This window comes from Hydra vulgaris, chromosome 04 (assembly GCF_038396675.1).
Source record: "Hydra vulgaris chromosome 04, alternate assembly HydraT2T_AEP".
Classification (NCBI taxonomy): Eukaryota; Metazoa; Cnidaria; class Hydrozoa; order Anthoathecata; family Hydridae; genus Hydra; species Hydra vulgaris.
Window position 1 is genome coordinate 40,975,566 of NC_088923.1, and position 22,206 is coordinate 40,997,771.

The 22,206-nt window shown below is 28.3% G+C and overlaps 1 long non-coding RNA gene and 1 other non-coding gene across 2 annotated transcripts; both read right to left on the bottom strand.

Moving 5' to 3' along the window:
* Positions 1-14,052: 14,052 nt before the first annotated feature.
* trnap-ugg (transfer RNA proline (anticodon UGG)) lies at positions 14,053-14,124 on the bottom strand. The gene has a single exon. It is a non-coding gene; the product is annotated as a tRNA-Pro (tRNA).
* A 3,361-nt stretch (positions 14,125-17,485) lies between these two features.
* LOC136079810 (uncharacterized) lies at positions 17,486-21,086 on the bottom strand. Its single transcript, XR_010638240.1, has 2 exons — positions 20,205-21,086; positions 17,486-17,701 (listed from the first exon to the last, which is right to left on the bottom strand). It is a non-coding gene; the product is annotated as an uncharacterized LOC136079810 (long non-coding RNA).
* Between the last annotated feature and the right edge of the window lie 1,120 nt (positions 21,087-22,206).

Below are 22,206 nucleotides of genomic sequence, written 5' to 3' on the forward strand. Positions count from 1 at the left end.
GTTCATTAGTCCTATATATATATATATATATATATATATATATATATATATATATATATATATATATATATATATATATATATATATATATATATATATATATATATATATATATATATATATATATATATATATATATATATATATATATATATATATATATTTATATATCTTTACTTGTTTGCTTGACAAATCTTTACTTAATTGCTTGGCGTGTCAAGCGGTTAAGCTATCGTCAACCGAGACATGTCATTGTGTCAGGCTGCCATTCACTATGGAATTGCAAAGTCTACGCTATCCGGTTACGTAACGAAGTTTAAGAACACTGGAAGTGACACTGTCGTTCGTTTTGAACCAAATTATTCACGCCGACAGGTTTTCAGTAATGATGATGAGCAGTTGTTGGTTGAATATTTACTTACAGCGTCCAGACTTCACCACGGTTTGTTGATGAAAGAAGCTCGTTCTCTGGCTTTTGAATTCGCACAGGCAAACAACAAAGTTGTTACAAAAATAATTGGATACTGTAACAAACCGCTGGCAAAGACTGGCTATGGAGGGAGTTTATGCGTCGCCATGTGACTTTGTCCCTTCGATCACCACAAGCAACAAGCTTGTCAAGAGCTACTAGTTTTAACAGAACAAATGTTGGTGGATTTTTTGTCAATCTAATTGACGTTTGTCAGCGAGATAAGTTCCAGCCTCATCAAATCTTTAATGTCGACGAAACTGGTGTCGCAACTGTCCATTCACCTGGCAAGGTTATTGCAGAAAGGGGAGCAAAACAGGTTGGTCAAGTAACATTGACAGAACATGGTACTCTCGTTATTGTATGCTACACAGTTAATGCAATTGGAAACTTCATACCGCCAGTATTCATCTTCCCATGTGTCTACTTTAGGAATCCAATGATAAAGAATGCTCCCCGGGAAGTTTAGGTCTTTCGCATCTTTCAGTTTGGATGACGGCTAAAAACTGTGAACTGTACATGAAACACTTTATCAAACATGTCGAAACACTTGACATGTTTGATAAAGTGTTTTATGGACATGAAACACTTTATCAAAGGTGGATCGAAACACTTGACATGTTTGATAAAGTGTTTCATGTCCATAATCAGCAGTACCAGTTGTAACACAACTGGTACTGCTGATTATGGACAATCATGAAAGCCATATATCAATAGCTTCACTAAATCTAGCTAAAGACAGTGGCGGGGTACATCTCACTTTCACGCCGCATAGAAGCCAAAAACTACAGCCTCTCGACAGGTCGGTCTATGGACCCCTTAAACGATTTACAACAATGCTTGTGCAGGCTATATTGTAAGTCATCGAGGCCAGCTGGTAAACATTTATGAAATTGCAGAGTTCGTTGGGCAGGCTTTCCCACTGGCATTTACTGCTGCAAACATTAGTTGTGGATATTTAGTGTCAGGGATTTATCCTTTTAATTGTGATATTTTGGACAGTATCGAGTTTCTATCTTCATATGTAACAGACAGAGAAATTCCTGTAGAGAGCAGATTCAGCTGTGATGTCAGACCTGATTCGGCAGACCACAGTATATTGCAGAGAGATATTGAATTTGAAGCTGAATCTGCACCGTCTTCATCAGTCCAGTCAGCACCTGCAGTTCAGTCTGCACCGTCTACATCAGTTCAGTCGGTACCTCCAGTTCAGTCTGCATCTACTGGGATTGTCAGTCTGGCTGAGATCGGGCCTTTTCCAAAAGCAGCACCACAAAAGACCACTGGAGGAAGGAAAAAAGGTTCCACCAGAATTCTCACAGACACACTGAGAGGAGAGGCTGGAGAAGGCTATTCAAGCAAGATCTTTATCCAGCAAACGGAAACTGAGCATGAACAGTAATAATAGTAAGATAAAACAAATGGCAAGACAAAAAAATAAATTAAAAGTTTTATTGCTGTATTTTATAGTAATTTTATAGCTGTATGTTCTTTCGCCTTCTAGATAAGTATTGTGCATGTAAGACGTTTTGTTTATTCAGTATTAATGCTTAAAGTTTTTGCAGACTGCATTTGTTCTTGCTTTTTATTGTTTTACTGGGTCTAATTTGTCATGGGAATCAATTGTAGAAAATGCTAAGTTCAAGTGTGCCCCATCCCTGTTTCAACTGTGCCCTACAATGGGGCACAGCTGAACAATTTTGCGAGCTTTGTTATAATGCGTGTCGCCTACAAAATACAACTGTTTTTATCTTTACTTGGACATAATTTAATCCCACCAAAGATAGTTTTGTTTGTATTAAACTTAGGAGTAAAGTTACAAGCAGAAAAACTTTAGTAAATCAAAATTTAACAATTTTTGTTCAGCTGTGCCCCACTCTCCCCTACATTGTTTCGTAGATATTTCTGCATGCGGGGAGATCTGTGGTAAAAAATGTTTAATAAAGAAATTATTTAAAAAAAAAATAGAGATGCAACAACCAAAATTTCAATTTGATGTTTTAATCAATAATGAACAATATTTAAATGAATAAAAAAGTATAGAAATATTATTTCATTAGATTTATTTCGCTGTTTAATAAACAATTTTTATTAAATAAAAAAATAAATAGACGGTGGCTTAAAGAATATGAAGATGACAATATGCCATCTTTCCAGAAGAAAATTATTTTCATAGATATGAAGTTACAATAAAAATATAGTAATTATAAGAAAAGATTTAATAAACTTATAAGTGAATAAAAAAAAACTTAAAAAAAAGACGTTGGCTCAAATAATACATAAATGATAATTAAAATTTTTTTTTCTATTAGAAAATTTAAAAAAATCTCATAACTTTATACATTTAAATCCTTTTTGATATGTATTCCATACCCAATATACAATGCTTGCCCATGACATGTGTGTATACCCGATATACAATGCTATATACTTGCCCTTGACATGTTTGTGTAGCCAACAAAGCAATGAATTAAACTAGCCCAAATTATACTTTGAGATTTTGTTTATTGATGTAAAAGTTTCAGTGATTTTAGACCGGATATATTTTATTTGTGGAAATCAGGATACATTTTTATCAACAAGAGTTCGTATAGGAGTTCTTGTTGATAAAATCAGGCAACTAAAATGGATGGTTTTCTTTATGTGTTTTTTTTTAAATAAAACTTTTTAAATGTTTTTTAACGTTTTTTAAATGAACTCGATACATCTAACCAAAAGTTTTGTTGATTTTAGACCGAATATATTTTAAAGTTAACCTTTGAACTTAAATGATAAATTAGTCCAAAAATCTTAACCGGCTTGCTTTTTAACTAATTTATCATTTAAGATAAAATCAGGTAGGGTAGATTAGGGTAATACGAGCAGCTTGGCAATATGAGCATACTTAAAGATTTCTTAAATGTAAGCAGTGAAGTTAAAGTGGCTTTGTATTTTTTGAATCAACTTTATATGGTAATAACAGGAAGCAGTACAATTAGCGTAAATTTGTATGCAGTAAATTTATAGCGGCTATCATCTGATTTAAACGTTGTTAAATTTTTTGCGTTGTTAAAAAATATCATCGCGCATGAATAAATCTGTGGCGCGAAATTTTCAGTGCTAAAATAATGAAATTAATTTTTTCGTAAAGAAAAATATGTTAGCTGAAACTCCGATCAAGTTTTGTTTGAAAAACAATGCATAGTTTTGACCTAATTCAAAGATGCAATTTTTGTGTAATATGAGCATGCCCAAACTACCCAGTGTTTTTCATTGAAATTACCTCGTTTAAAGTCCTAAAATAGCAGTGGTTTTAATTGCTTTTTGAATAAAAACAAAACACAATAAAAAATTTTAATATTTTAACCAAGCTAAACATTTTTCTGTAATTTAAATTCAAAAAATTTGAATTTTTATTGTTCAAAGGTTTGAGTAAATAAAATTGAAAAAATTACAAACTATTTTTTGTTGTTGCGGAAAACAGTAATATTGTTTCAACAAAAGTGGCTTAAAATTTGATCTTTTAACGATAAGTTTTGTTAATAACGAATCATTATATTCCAAAAATTAGTTCAAATTGTCAGGTTGGTATTTTTTTTACTTAATGTTATTTTTTTTGAGCTAATTTAAAGTGTTCATATTACCTAGTGGTCTGGGTAATATGAGCACTTTTGCTACTTTTTTAAAACCTTTGTGTTTTTAAGAAAAAATGTTGGGTGCCCAAATATCTAAGTGGATCCAGCAGGGCTAGAAATTGTTTATTTGCAAAAATTTTGGATTCAGCATAATTATTTTTGAAAATATTCCAATTTTCGCTCATATTACCCTAATCTACCCTGACTAAAAAGGAAGGTTTTTTTTTAATGAAAAATATATGGTTTATTTTCTAAACTTTAGCGTGGACTTGTTTTTTCAACTTTAAGTGTGAAACTGTTTTCATAACTTTAGGTGTAAACTTGTTACCTCAACTTTAAGTTTGGACTTGTTTTCGCATCTTCCCAGTGGGCATGAGTTCAAAAAAAGACTTATTTTGAAAGTTTAAAAAAACGTCCAAAACGTTCAAAAGACGTTCAAAACTTTCAAAAAACGTTTAAAAAACATCTTTTTTACGTCTAGTGCTCACTGGGTTTAAATGTGGACTTGTATTTTATCCAATAATATAATAGTTTTATTAACCTTGTTTAGCTTTAGTTTATCTAAAAGGATGCAGTGTTCTTCGGTATCAAATGCTTTTGATAAGTCAATAAAGTATTCTAAAGTTTGTTTGTTTAAAATCATGTTTAAAAGTTTTTTTTGTTTAAAACCATGAGTTATTTATTTGACTATTCAGTCAGTTAAAAGATTTTTTGAAATCAAAATTGATTTGTGTAAAATGAATTGTTATTGAGAAGTTATTATTGATTCCATTATAAATAAAGTTTTGTCCGAATAATTATTACATTTGAACTTATCGAGAACTTTAGTATAAAGATTAGAGTCTGCTTAGACTGATTTTGTTCGAAATAGCTATATCATTAAATATTTCATCCAATCCTTGTGCTTTAATAATAATATAACAATATAAATAATATACAATACTGTTGAGATTCAACGCCATGGTAAATCTTTTACAGACATAACAAGAAAGTTAAATATACTCGATTAAGTCTAGTTTAGCTTTAAATAAGTTGAGATTTTTCTTCCACTGTTTCAATTGGTAATTTGTTCCAAAATTTGACTGTGCGATTTGTAAAAAAAACCCTTTTTGAATTTTTTTCAATATGTTTATATCTTTTTCAAGATAAGGACTCCATACCTGTATAGCAAATTCTAAATGTGGCCGTATAAGTGGCCGTATAAAACTAGAAAACAATATTATTAGTTCACTATTTTTATACTTAAATGATTTGCATATTATACAAATTTATAGTTTGCCTTAGATCTTTTTCCAATTTAGTTGTAATTAATTCTTGCTTTATATTATTGTTTGTGACGAAATATTTATAATTTTTATTTTTGTTATCAATATGCATGGTTTTACACTTTCTCAAAATTGAATTGCATTTTCCAGTTTATTACCCATTTTTCTAACATAGCAATGTTTTTTTTTTAATGAATATAAAGCTTTTTCAAGTTATACATTTTTAATTTATCTTTAAAACAAGATGATTCCAAAGATAACTTAAAAAATAAAAAGCCCTCATTCCAGTTTTAAAATCACGAGATCTTTCAGATGTTTCTAATTATAGACCAATCTCAACTTTTTTCTTGTTTTTCTAAAATATTAAAAATATTAGATATTGGAACAAGTTATGTCAAAAAGACTATATTTTTTTTAACCGTTAATAATATAGCCTAAACAGATTATATTCAGATTTTGCCATTTCACTGATTATGAAATCACTAACCTTATTCTTGATATATTTAAAGCGTTTGATGTCGAGTATTTCCCTAGGTGTATTCATTGATTTAATTAGAAGCTTTTGGCACAGTAATCACCAAATCCTTCTATCCAAGCTCAAAAGTTATGGTTTAGTAAATACTAATTCGTGCTGGTTTGAGAGTTATTTGACTATTAGGAAGCAGCACATATTATATGTTAGAGGAAAAACGGATTATAAGACAAATATCTATGGTGTTCCTCGAGAATCAATCTTAAGACCCCTTTTATTTTTCATTTATATAAACAGTTTAAATAAATTTTCTAACATTTAAGTTCAATTTTGTTTGCGAATGATACCAATTTGTTTTATTATTGTTTTATTGTAAAGATATCAGTAAATTATTTTAAACAGTAAACAAAGAACTTGATAAATTATCCCAATGGTTTTAATCGAACAAATTGTTTTTAAACATCATTAAATAAAAAATTAAAGAAAAGTCTTCAAAAATTAAACAAAAATTATACATTAATTACTTAAAATGTAAAACAAATGAAAATAAAATTATATATAAAAATTACGCTAAATTTTTTGAAAGCCTCAAGAAAAAAAAAATATATATATACAATTTAAATTTACTAGATAAATATAAATTAAATTTTAAACGCACTTGATTTATAATAAGAGAAATTAAAGGCAGCAAAAAATACACTTCTCACTCTTTGCCAAACACGGTTAAATATAATAATGAATTTTTATATGATAAAAGACAAATTACGGAAGAATAAATATTTTGTTTCTGCAGGACGAAATCTTGCAAAAAGAGATCCTATAACTAACAGTTTAATGAATGATCTATGCTTCCCTCTAAACTCTTACTTGAACTCTTTTGAATTATCTTTAAAGAGTTTGAAATTGCCTTTAAAATGTTAAAATCTAACAAAATAGTAGGCCCTGATGGTGTTAACGGCAACATTATTATAAGTTCATTTGATGTTTTAAAAGATATACTCTTTAAGATTTTTTTCAATATCAATTAAACAGCATTATCATCCGCATAAACAATTTGTTTATGCGGATGATAACGTATCATCTAATTTGTTAAATATTTCATGTGGAGTTCCTCAAGGATCCATATTAGGACCCCTCCTATTTCTAATATATATTAATGATCTACCAAAAGATTCTGATCTAATGACAGTTATGTTTGCTGATGATTCTAACTTATTTCTTTTTCATAAAAACATTTTTACACTTTTAGCAACATGAACATTGAACTAGTCAAAATTTCCGAATGGTTTAGATAAACAAACTATCATTAAATATTGATAAAACTAAATGAACTCTTTTTTTATCCTTTTGGTAAATAGCACCACCTGCCTAGCAACTTACCTTTTCTTTTTATCGATAACATAATTATTAAAAGAATTGTGACAAGATTTTTAGGTGTATATATAGATGAAAATCTTACATGGAAATGCCACATAGCTAACTTGTGCAATAAAATTTCAAAGGGTATGGGCATTTTACACAAAATAAGAAACGTTCTTGATAAACATACCTTAATTCAATTATATTATTCGCTAATTCATTGCCATATTAACTATGCAAACATTGCTTAGGGTAGCACTTATGAAAGTAAACTTAAACGTCTCTATCGGCATCAGAAGCATGTAGCACGCCTTATAAATTTCAAGGACCGTTGCTCACGCCAAGCCTCTTTTATATGATATGAAAGCACTCAATATGTTAAATGAATCGATGTATACAAAAACGTTCTAAGTCATAAAAACTATTTTTAAGTCAGACAACTTTAACTATGTATAACACATATATATCACAAATTTTGATATCTTTTAACAAGTTTAATATTTAAAGATGTCAAATAGCACCCAGATTTTTTTTTTTGAATTTATTTAAGTAATAATTTTGGTATAATATTTACAAAGAGATAGTATAATATTTACAAAGAGATAGAAATAAATATATTTTTAAGGAACGATAATTTAATTCGACAACCATTTTCTCAAACTAATTTTGAAAAATTTTTTATTTCATTTCGCGGAACATTTTTATGGAATAGAATAGTTCTAAACACTTCTGAAGATTTTTCTCAAGAATGTAATTTTGATTCTTTTAAACAAAATCTTAAAAAACTCATTTTTTTAACTGTAGATATACTAATCTACTTTTATATTTTTTGGAAATCCCTTCTCTAATTTAGTAGGAGAAAGGCGCCTATGGTGGCATACTTAACTTTGAAGCTTTATTATTCAGTATCCTGAAGACCAATAATAAAAGTTTTGATATGGATACATTCCTTGTTACATCTAGAACAATAATTACCCTGGGAGTTTTCATCAGTTTTATTTTTTGGATGGGGCCAGGATGGATCGAGGGTAGTTTAATGATTTCATTTAACCTTAGAGTCTTCTCTCAGAAAAGCCAGAAATTACTCGAAACCATCCTAATTTACCATTTTATGCTACACACCAGCATAGTAAAATTTTGCGCATGCGTATATGATATATTGCGTTTTACGTATTTTTTGGACCAAAAAAAAATTTTGGAGCATCGCTTTATTTTAACTTTACTTAAAAATAAGTTTTTCTTATAAAAAAAAATTTCCAACTCGTCAATATTTCAACACCCCAACTCGTCCGTATGCCATCATGGGTTAAAGTCATCAATTTCATTAAAACAAGCTGTGTCTGCTTTGTTCAAAAGATAAAATTAAAGTAACTATTCCACTAAATGCACAAAACTTGAATATAAAATGCATGAAAATTTCATTTCTGCACAGTTAATTTTAATGGAAATATGACCGGTATGCATCATAGGCTCTATGCCATCATAGGCGCCTTTCCTCTATATGTATATATATTTGGTGTATATTCTTTTTTGTTGTTTTTTTGTTTTTTTATCAACAAGCAATTGTTTAATTTTAGTGAATTATTTTAACATGTTTATTTTTACTTTAATTTATAATATTATATTACAAACTTTATATACTTTTATTATTAAATTTAATTTTGTAATAAAAAAATTGAACAAAAATAATAAAAACTTAAATTATATAAGAAAAAGAAAATAAAAAAGAATGGATGCATGCGTATCTGCCAATATATGTATGTAGACTATGTCTGAAGGTGAACCATCCTTTGGTAGTGGCTTGACGTTTTTGTCTTCAGAAGCGTAAACTTTAATTTACATATTTAGCAGTGGTTTGGTGTTTTTTATATGTATTTATATATATATATATATATATATATATATATATATATATATATATATATATATATACTATATATATATATATATATATATATATATATATATATATATATATATATATATATATATATATATATATATATATATATATATATATATAAAAGTAAGATAAAAAAAAATAACATTTTCACGGTACTTAAAGTTTCATGCCGTGTGCGGCACTCATCAGCCATATATTTAAATCAAGAAAAAACCGTTCAAAAATACAATTAAAATTACAATTGCAAAAATTACAATTGCAAATTATGTCTCACCGAAAAATATGAAATTCTATATTATAAAAACACTAATTTATTGAATAAAAGGAGTGAGATTGTTTCTAAGTCTAGACATAGAAACTGATTCCTTCTTTCCCAAAATGACACTGACAATTAAAAAAGATGTTTTTCCATATTATCATTATTTTTATTATTATTATTGTCATTATTATTACTTTTATTATTATTTGACGTCAGAACTCATTCCATAATTTTGTAACGGTTTTCTAATTGCATTTTTGAACGGTTTTTTCTTGATTTAAATATATGGCTGATGAGTGCCGCAAACGGCATGAAACTTAAAGTACTGTAAAAAAGTTGTTTTTTTTCATCTTACTTTTTTATTTATTTATTGATCTATTTTGAGATTATTTCACTTTATATTGATCACTCTCAAATCGAAAAAATTGATTATTATTACATAATCAAAACAACAATATTTTTGCTCCATACGTTGAGCACTCTAATCAAGTCGCATATGTGATGGAAAAAATAAACTTTGGATATTCAGTCAAGAACATTCCGATACCATCCATTAAAGACTTCAAAATACATTTATTGGATAAAACTGAAACATTAATTAAAAGAATGCGATGGAAAGCGTTTTTCTTTTTAAACAAGAGTTCAAATAGTAAGAACAATTTTTATTATAACTACGGATTAAAAACATCTAATCATCCAAAACAAATTACAGAAATGATAGCTTTTGAGAATGAACTCATTGATCTTGTAAAACACATTAAGTTTCGAAAGGTGCACAGCAGTTTCCAAAATAAATTAAAAAAAGATATAAACAGTATTCGAAAATCTAACTTAACTTATACGTATGCTGATAAAACGACCAATCTTTACAATTTATCTAAGAACGATTACAACCACTTGTTAGGAAATGCCATCACTTTAAACTACAAATTATCCAACTCAAACGTAATAAATAAAGTAAGCTTAGAAGGTAAACGTTTTTTGAAAAATCATGAAGTTTTCAATAAAATTGACATTACCACATCTTCCGATTGTTTTATCACTTTAAAAGACCATAAAGATAATTTTGAAAACAATCCGACTGTCCGTTTATTGAATCCTGCTAAAAACGAGGTTGGTAGAATTAGTAAAGATATTCTTTCTAAAATTAATACACACCTAAGAAATATATTACAATTAAATCAATGGAAAAACACTCGAAATGTTATCGATTGGTTTAAGGCCATAAAAGATAAACACCTTTATAAATTTTTAGTTTTTGATATTATCGACTTCTACCCTTCTATCAGTGAAACACTTCTTAAAAACTCTATCAATTTTGCGAAGCAACACCTAACATTAAATAAAGAAAACATATCACTAATTTTTCATGCAAGAAAGTCTTTGCTTTTTAACAATGATCAAGTTTGGATAAAGCAATCAAGTGGTTTATTTGATGTTTCCATGGGAGCGTTCGAAAGTGCAGAGGCTTGTGAGCTGGTAGGAATATTTCTTCTTTTTCAAATTTCAAAATTTTATAACAAGCTTGAGGTTGGTTTATACCGTGACGATGGCTCGGCAGTTTTTAGTAATAAAAACGGCCCTCAAATGGAAAAAATAAAAAAGCATATTGTCGAAATATTTAAATGCAATTGCTTACGAATTTCTATACAATGCAACATGAAAATTGTTAACTACCTTGACGTGACTCTAAATCTTTGTGACTGCACTTTTAAACCTTATTTTAAACCAGATAATACATTAAATTACATCCATGCTGATTCAAATCACCCGCCGAGTATATTAAAACAAATACCACGTTCGATTGAACTTAGATTGTCTACAAGTTCATCTAACAAAGAAATATTTCAAAATACTATTCCTCTATATAATGAAGCTTTATTAAAGTCTGGTTATAAATGTAGTCTAACATATAATCCTATAACAATATCAACTCCAAAACGGAACAGAGCCCGCAACATCATTTGGTTTTAACCCTCCATTTAGTAAAAACGTTAGCACCAACGTGGGAAAATGTTTTTTGAAACTTATTGACAAACATTTTCCTAATAATAATAAACTGCATAAAATCTTTAACAGGAACACAGTCAAAGTTAGCTACAGTTGTATGCCAAGTGTAAAATCTATTATAAATTCGCACAACAAATACATTTTATGCAACAATACAAACCTTAATCAACAGGACTGTAACTGCTATAATAAAATCTCTGTCCGTTGTTTAATAAATGTTTAACAAGCAACATTGTGTATCAAGCAACTGTAACAACAGATAATCTTGATTCATCTTCTAATGAAAAATCGTACACTGGGATAAGTGAGACTCTATTTAAATTAAGATACGCTAATCACATAAACTTAAACTTCCACTCATTGGACAAGTGTTTTTTTGTTTACCATTACAATTTTCTGTAGTTTTTTTATTTAGGGTTTCCTATTTGTTTATCAAAGCATTATTAAGACCTTTTATAATTCTTTCCATATTTTTTGTACAACAGCTGCTAACTTTAACTGTATTTCGATTAAAATTTTTATGTAATTTATTAGAGGGCGGGAAATGCTTATCGACCAATTCTAAAAATATTTTTCCTATATTAGTGGAATCATTTTTGCTATATGGGGGGTTGAACCAAATTGTATTTCTAGTTCTATTTCGCTTTTTCGTATTCTTTTTTTAAGGATCAAATTTTAGTTCAAAATTTTCAAAACCACTTTTTTTTAAGGGCATCTTCAAATATTTGTTTAGAGAAATTGAATGCATTTTCATTAGAGGAGTTTTGGTATAGCCTGTTATTAATTAAAATTAGGATTTGTTTTAGAATTTGAGGTGGATGATTTGAGTTAATGTTAATATACAATAATTCATCGTTTGGTTTTTTGAAAGGCTTATATGAGTTTTCAGAGAGATTAAATGTGACAACAAGAAAGTTTACAATTTTTAAATTTATGTTTATTTCAATATGAAAGCTAATATTTTAAAAGTTTTTATGTCTTTTCTAATATTATCGAGCTGCGAACCAGATTTTTTATGCATTACTATTAAACCATCATCGCAATAAAGGCCTAAATCATTTATATTGATTATTTTACTTAATAAATCTAAAATGTGTTGTCCAACAAATTCACAAATTTCTGCTCCGTCATAACTGCCCATTGTTACATCAAAGCAGTCGTGCATATTTTGCTTTTTCCAAGCTTCCTTATTAAAATAAAGTAAGGTTTTTCTACAATGTTTTATTATACGGATTGTTTCTTTAGGAATAACTGTGTGGTTTTTTGCAAATTCAATTGTTTTATCTATATATATAAATGTTTTTTTTGCCTATTACAGAATAGCTTTATTACAAATATAATCGGCAAGACTTCTAGAAGATCAATATCAAATATATTATTCATAGTAATTATAAAAATAATAATAATAATTAAGATCAAACTAACCAATAAAAACAAATCAACATAAACTATATACAATTGTGCAGTATAAAATATAAGTATACTCGATAAAGTATATAAAACAAAACAACAAAATACAAGAAAATATATTTTCTGCTGATATCATCACTTTTTTTAACTTTCTTTTGAAAGATGTTCAAGTCCATTTCTAAGACAAATCAAAATTAGGCAAAACTATTTTATTCTATAAATAAAGACCGCAATAAGAAATAGGGTAGATTAGGGTAATATGAGCTCCTTAAGCTAAAATTGGAGTTTTTTTAAAAATAGTTATGCTGGATTTAAATTTTTGAGAATAAACAATTTTTAGGGATCCCTACTCATGATCCACTTTGATATTTGGGCACCCAAAATTTTTTCTTAAAAACACAGAGGTTGTAAAAAAGTAGCAAAAGTGCTTATATTACCCAGACTACTATGTTTTCCGCAACAACAACAAAAAATCTGTTTGTTATTTTTTTAATTTTATTAATTTAAACCTTTGAACGTTAAAAATTCAAATTTTTCAAATTTAAATTACAGAAAGATATTTAGTACTGCTGAAATGTTTAATTTTTTTACTATGTTTTGTTTTTATTCAAAAGGCAATTAAAACTATTGCTATTTTAGGACTATAAACTAGGTAATTTCAATAAAATACACTGGGTAATTTGAGCATGATCATATTACACAAAAATGGCATCTTCAAATAAAGTCAAAACTAAATGTTTCTATGCATAGTTTTTCAAGCAAAAATGGATTGCATTTTTAGCAAACATATTTTTCTTTATGAAAAAATTAATTTCATTATTTTAGCACCAAAATTTCGAGCCACAGATTTATTCATGCGTGATGATTCTATTTTAACAACGTAAAAAATTTAACAGCGTTTTAATTAGATGATTGCCGCTAACTACTGCATATAAAATTACGCTAATTGTACTGATTGTTATCACCATATAAAGTCGATTCAAAAAATACAAAGCAACTTAAACTTCACTACTTATATCTAAAGAATCTTTAAGTTTGCTCATATACCTAAGGTGCTCATATTACCCTAATCTACCCTATAAAAGAATTATATTGTGACTTGCTTTTAGCTTTTTGACAAAGTTCATTGCAATAAGATCAAATTAAAAAATGTTTTTACAGTTATAATAAAAATTAGAGAATTTTTAAAAGAGTTCTAATTGTTTGCTTCACGTAACTAAAATTTAAAAAGATTACTAAAAAGTCTGATACAGAAATTTCATTTGACTCATGAATCATAAAGAAAAGAAATGGGCTCAACCGGGATTCGAACCCGGGGCCTCTCGCACCCAAAGCGAGAATCATACCGCTAGACCATTGAGCCGCAAAATCTTAGCAGATGCATTTTTTGACCAAATAAAAATTGTTTATTCAACCGTGGCATATTCTGTTTGTCTTTGGATATGCCGCAAATCATTGAATGAAACATTGCATGTACTTTTATAGACAAGTTTATAGATATCTATTTCATGTCTAGCTTGAATCTTATAGAAAGGCCCTATCAGAGGGGTAGCCACATGGGCCATATGGCCTGGGCCTCCGATTTAGTTGGGGCCACATATTTTCAAACTATATTTTTTAAACACAAAAAAAAACATCAGAATAATAATTCTAAATTTCTAATTACTCTAAATAATTAAACCTAAATTTGACTCAATTTGAAAGTTGAGATAATTGAAATTAAAGTTGACTTATGAAATTAAAATTTCAAAACCTAAATCCGACATTATAAAGATTACGTCATTTAATGATGCAGTTAACCTTCCGTCGGGCACGCTTGATCAAATTGATACAACTCAATTATGACTTTATGTTTTGCTTTTTAGTAGCTTCATTTTTTTCTTCTTTTTTAGTTGTACATTATCAAGCAGGATTAAACTACTTTATTTTGAACTGTTTCTTATCATTTTGTTCAAATTAATACACTTCGCCTTTGTACGTTACGTTTTGTACGTTAACCTCTGTACGTTACATTTGGTAACTTTGAGAATATTAATATTTTTTTGTTCTGGTAAATAATTTTTTAATTTTTAAACATAATTCAATATATAAATTTGTAAAAGTTTGATTGATGTATAAGTTTATTATATTTTCAAATTTCAATATTATTTTCAGATACCATTAAAATGAAGAGAAAATTTGATAGTGGTGCAAGTAATAGGCGGCAGTGAAAAAAGTTGGCCGAAGAAGCATGCACCAACTCGAAGAAAATTTATTCGTTTTAAAAAAATCATAAAATACAGTTCACATTGAACAAGCAAACAAATTTTCAAAGTGTGAGTGCCAGTGGTAACATTGAAAATAAAGTTGTGCCAATTGCAGAAGACCCAATTTCGGAACAACAACCAGCAGAAAACAGGATGAACCCAAAATCTCATTACCGGCGCAAGTAAAATTCAAGATATCAAACCAGAGGTTTATTGATATTTGTGGTTCACATTTTCAAACAGTAATCCTCCATGAAATTGTGAAAGCGAAGTATAATTCAATAATAAGTATAATTCAATAATAGCTGAATAGCTGAATAATAGCGAAGTATAATTCAATAATAGCTGATGCTACTCCAGATTACTCGTACAAAGAGCAAACTACTCTGGTTATTCGCTATGCTAAAATGTTTGACAATTCAAAGTTTTCAATTGAAGAAAGATTTATTTTATTTGACAGTTTCTCAAAAAAAAAATTGAAGAGAAATTACTGCTCGAACACTAGCTAAAACAACGATGCTAATAAGGCTGGAAAGTATAACGGGGTACAAGTGGTTTTGATATAACAAAATCCAAGCTGTATGTTTTCTCGCTACGGAAATCAAGCATTAAATTTAGTTGGTGTTGGTTGCGCTGAATCAATCAAAGAAGGAGTAACGTATTTCGGATCTACTCAGCAAATGTACAACTTAATTAGTAGCAGTCCTCAAAAGTGGGAAATTCTAAAACTAAATCTTCCTGTTTCGTTGGATGGAATGTTCATGACAAGATGGTCAGCACGGATTGATGGTGTTAAACCAGTTACACAACATTTGAATTTAGCGAGAAGTGCTTTAAATGAACTGGGGTGCTACATTTAACAGCCCAGGCTAAAATGGAACTCAATGCTATTCAAAAGTATATTTCTAAATTTGAATGCATTTTGATGTCGTCTATCTGGATGATTTATCAAACAAATCTAATCATTCAGACAAGTCATGCTACTCTTGATGTTGAAAAGGATAACAATGAAAATCTATTTAATGGCATTCAAATGTTGCGTTAACACTTTGATAAGATTTTAACCAAGTCAAAACTTGTTGCAAGAAATATTGGTGTTTCATGTGAGTTTTCAACTAATCGTCATTTGCCAAGTCAAGATAATGCTGAGCTGTGTTTTAAAATCAATGTATGTTTCGTCATCATTGAATCGATTCAATCTGGCCTCATGCGACGATTTCAGTTGTTACAAGAAATTTGTAAACTTTTTGGACTTTAATGGCAGTTTAAGTATTTGAATGACGAAGATCTTGTATTGGCTGCTCAACAATTTCAGCACAAATATTTTTTTTGTTGTTTAGGTGCCCCAAGAAGACCTAACGGTCTTGTCACAGAGCACCGCAGTAGTACATTTAACAAGGAAGCTCATGCCTCCTTCCTTACCGTGATGCGAAAATATGTCCAAAGCTTGTTTTGAACCTGGATCTCATGCTTATAAAGTAAGCGCTCTAACCACTGCGCCACGGCCGTGACAAGAGAAATCTCGCAAGAACTTGAAAATGAGGTTTTATTTCTTAAAAGAATCTATAGTGTTAATTTTATACTAGATTGCACACCAAAAAAGTTGCTGGAAGAAATTCTTGGACTTGGACTTTCAGGTGTCCCTCCAAACATTACAATTGCATTACATTTTTATTAGTTTACCTGCATTGACGACTTCGGGCGAACGCACATTTAGTGTTTTAAAGCAGATAAAAAATTATGATTGCTCAACTATGGAGAAGGAACGGTTGGATGGACTTGCTATGTTGAATATAAATTGTGATATTGCAAGAAAACTGGATTTTTCAAATAAAATTGCTGCATTTTCAGTACAAAAAGCAAAAAAGGCATTTGTGAAAATTAAATAAAGCTTATTCATTCTGTTTTATACACATTCAGTGTATTTCTTTAAATTCATTTTCAAAATTTGACCATAATTTAATTAATAATTTATAGTGGTTTGCAAATAATTACGTATTAAAAAAAAACAATAGATAAAGATCAATGAACAATTATTTATGTATGAATCATTCAATTGTGAAATCTGAATTGTAACATTCACGATAAAACAACAGTGTAACAATTTACTCGTACGTTCGTACTCTCCCAATTCCTTGGCCTCCCTAAGAAATGGGTAATTAGTAAACAAACACATTTATTGGCTAGTTGGCTTGCTAAAACGCACAAAAAAAACCACATCTGTGAGTGACGGTCTGTCTAATTAATTGCATTTATTCTAAAAGTTACAAATTTATCTGGTCCCGATCTATCTGAAGACTTAAATGGCTTTACACCAACTTGCGTCTCATTTTGCGCAATTTGTCCTTTTGAGGCCTCCAATTTATAACTAGTCCAGGCCTCTCCAAACCTCTGAAATGGTCTGCTTATAGGGCAGGAAAATAAAGTTAAATATAGACGTTATATTTTAAATAAATTGAGAAGAATAAAAGAAAAGCATTGTATTTTGCACTATTTACAAGATTAAAAAACATCAAAATGGACATTTTTTACTCTTTTGGCGACTGTAGATTAGTAGCAACTGGCAACTTAGTCTAACTTATCAACTTTATATTTGTTGTAATCTAGAATAATACGTGGTTCTTCATGTTGATAATTAACAATTTCATTTTTGTGATAAGAATTTAAAAGTAATTCTTCTTTTTCCTTAGTAACCTAAACAAAACAAAAAAAGTAATAATTAATTTATGATCTTTCAATAAATAAAATTAAATATTTCCGTGCTTTTATAGGAAAATGTTTAAGCTAATAGTGCTTCTTGTTATATTTAACAATAGATGTTTTATTTATTACTTTACTAATTTTACGTTTGTTTATGTTATATAGTTAACGTTATTGTTATATAGCAAATTGTTAATGTTATATAGCAAATCTAAAAAAACAAAAATTAATAAAAATTTAAACTTTAGATTAAGTGGCCAGAAAATCATTTCTGTAAACTCAATCAAATATCTTGGAATTATAATTGATTCCAACCTATCGTTTGTATCCCACCTCAAAGACTTAGAATTAAAATTGAGCAGATCAAATGGATTGCTGGCTAAAGTTTGCCATTATGTCAATCTGAAAGCATTATTAAACATATATCATGCCATTTTTGGCTCGCATATACGATATGCTTGTCAAATATGGGGACAATCTCAACAGCAAGAAGTTTTAAGGATATCTCATCTTCAAAACAAAGCTTTAAAAATAATACATTTTCAGAATTACAAATCCAATCCTAATGTGCTTTATCATACTTCTAAGATCCTTAAACTATGTGACCTTGTTCAATTCTTGAATTGCCAGTTTGTCTGGAACCACCAACACAAAAACCTACCTCTTACCTTCAACAATTTCTTCCCAAAAAATGCAAATAACCGATACTATCTTCGATCAACTGATAATCTCAATCTTGCAGTCTTAAATCATCGTTCTGTTACTTATGGATATAAGTCCATAAAAAACCAAAGTATAAAATCTTGGAATAACCTTCCCTATGACCTAAAAGCTCTCCATTCAATTTATGTTTTTAAGAGTAACTCATTCCATTCCTTCCTAATCAAATACAGTTTATAAATCCAAAGATAGATACGCTATGTATAAGTGTTTGTGATAAGCGCATGTGAATAAGTGTGAGTGTATATGTATGTATGTGTATATGTATACATGGATGTGTATGTGTGTATGTGTATGTTTGTATATATTTATATTTGTATATATATATGTGCATGTGTATGTAAGTATATATATTTATATATATATTTGTGTGTGTATGTGTATGTATGTATGTATGTATATATATATATATATATATATATATATATATATATATATATATATATATATATATATATATATATATATATATATATATATATATATATATATATATATATATATATATATATATATATATGTATATATGTATATGTGTGTATATATATATATATATATATATATATATATATATATATATATGTGTGTGTGTGTGTGTGTGTGTGTGTGTGTGTGTGTGTGGGTGTGTGTGTGTGTATGTATATATATGTGTATGTGTATGTATATATATATATATGTGTGTATGTATTTATATGTATATATATATATATGTGTGTTTATATATGTGTCTATATATGTGTGTATGTAACATAATGTGTGTATGAACACAATTTTATATTCTGATATTTTCATTATTACTGTCGTGTAAGGTTTTTATATAACCAACTTTATTAATATATTTGATTATCTATTTGAGTTTATAAATCACAGTATAGTATAAATCACATTAATAAAATATGATAATAATATAAATCACATTAATAAAAGGTGTATGTGTGTGACTAATACTAAATTACTATTATTCTTTTTATGAATACTGTAATTATTTTTATTGTTGTCATTATATTTTTATTATTATCATTATACTCTTATCGTTGTATTGTTATTATTGTTGCTACTACCGCTCTTATTATTATCATTATTAGTATTTTACTCCTTTAACTTTTATTGTTTGCTTTGTTACAGCTGTGGACGATTATTACTATTAGCATTAACAATATATTTAGTAGCTTTTATTTACAAAGTTTTTACTTAAGATTAGTACATGTACTATTTGTAAACTTCCGTGAATGTAACAACTATTTCAGAATATATGAATTGAATTGAATTGAATTAACGGTGCTATATATATATATATATAGACATATAAATAATATTTATATGTGTATATATAAAATATATATAATAGTTGTAATCATAGTTGTAATCATAGCAATCATAGTTGAATATTTATAAAGTTTATAAAATGTTTTATGAAATAAATTTTGTCAATGAATCATAAAATATTTTTTCCAATTTAAAAAGGAGTTAAATTTTATTTAGTAACGTTACACAAAAGCTATTTATATCGTCTTTAAGTTGCAAAATGCATGAAGAGCAAAAACATTTTTTATTTGAAGACTTAGGTATTGTAATATTAGCACATTTACTGAGGTATTGTAATATTAGCACATTTGTAATGATACCAATTTGACTGGACAATGAAAATTAATACACTCTGTCAAAGGAAGAAATTTTGAACATTTACACATGCAGAATAGCTGTATTTGATTTGAATTTAATTTTCTTGTTATAATTTTTGTCAATGGAACTTTTTAAAAAACTATCTTAAGTTTACCTTTAAACATATAACAGAATTTCTTAGATACAGAGTTTATCATTTGTCATGTTTCCATTACTCCACCAGACAATATTTTGTTTTGTTTACCATCGTTTGTTGTTGTATTTGATAGTAATACTTGTGATTAGTTTTAATTAGACCCTCTTTATTAAGTGGATAATTTTGGTCATCTTTCCAAACTCTTAGCTGTTTCTATATTTATAGAGAATTTCATTTAAAAAATACCCATTCCATGACAATTTCATTTTTTTTTCCCATCTGGACTTGTGCATAGGATAATCAACATCACTGTACAAACCTGAGACAGAAATGGAAAAATTTATTTGCTGTAGAGACATTGCATTTAAAAGTTTATATTTTGCAATTACTTTCCATTTTAAGATTATAATCCGTTGGAATATAGAAAATAATTTCAAAACATTACATTATTTGATTTATAAAGACTTGTGAGGGGTTATCAATATTTACATTGTACCCCATTTTATGAACAGTTTTTGTATTTTATAAACAGATGCAATCCAGCCCTGTGGATTTTTCAAGAAGTGTTTTTCCTTTAAGTTTTAGAAAATATTTCTATAGTATTAAGTTGATTTTGATGAAATTTCGTAAACAATTTGAGTAAAACTTTTGATTTTTCTGTAATTTTATCTTGGCTTTCGTTAATAAACAATGGCTCATAATAAGCAGTAATTGGTTTAGCCTGAACTTTAGGAGCAAAGTAAAGCTCATTTTCATATGCGGTGTCTGTTTCATTACAGTCTCTGTTTCATCAATTTATCAACTAATAATTTTAAAAACAACAGCTTTCGATGCTAATTTATGTAAACTTTGATACAAATTCTCTTCAATAACTTTTGCTTACTTTGCTTCAGCTCCAATGTTTTGCCTGTCGTTTTTTGCGCACGCGCTTTAGAATGTAAACAAAGCAACCCGTCTATAACATACGGATTGTATATTTACGCGGCAAAAAAAAAAAAGAAAACCAAGTAGAGGCAATTTGAAAACCAAAAACTCGGGAAAACTTGTCGATGTAAAAACTTGACAATTAACTGATAGAAATTTATTATTTATTTTTTAAGTTATGCCAGTATCATTTAATGTCATAACAAAGCTTGTTCAAATAATTTGTTCATAAACAAATATTTTTCCTCTGCTATGGTTCTTCAACTTCCATATAGACAATCAGTTAGTTTAAGAACCACAATAGTACTTATTATTCTATCAATATAGTACTATTACTTTTTTTTTTTTTTTTTGATAAATATTTTTTCATAATAAATTACTTACAATATTTTTTAGTTGGGGTTCGACGGGAGCAGGCAGAAGACAAAAGTCTTATCATCCAGCCTCGTTGTATCATTTACCATAGTCATAAGAATACATAACCTTTTGTCCAACATTTCCGCGTTGTCAGAAAGTTAAAACCATCAATTTAATTACATATTAATTGTTTTTTAAAAAAACCGCAAAAACGCAAATTTAATTGACCAAAATGTTTTCAAAAACATTCTGAATGTTTTTAATAATATAAACAATGTTTTTATTTAAATTTTTTTTAATAAAATATTTTTAATTTTTTTTTTTTTACAGTAAATCATACACAGAGTGTTGCTACATCGACTATCTTATACCCTGACCTGCAACAGAGTGCTGCTAAATTGACTGACAAATAGCCTGACTCGCAACGGAGTGCTGCTAGATCAACTGGATGTTACTTTTTTTGAAAACAATGTTATTTCCTTTTAGATTTATTTGTAGCAATTTAAATTTTAGAAAAACAGTGTTTGTCTGACCAATCTAAAAATACAAAAAGAATAAGGTCACGTGTGAAACCATTGCAATTCAGAATGTCAGTTTTTTTCCCGTTAAAAATTAAATGAACAGTAACCGTTTGACCACTGTTTATTTACGTTTTGAAAAAATAATATCTTTCTTATAACTATGCATTTACATATAAAACAGATAATAAGCTATCATATAAAAAAAAATATTGCAATCT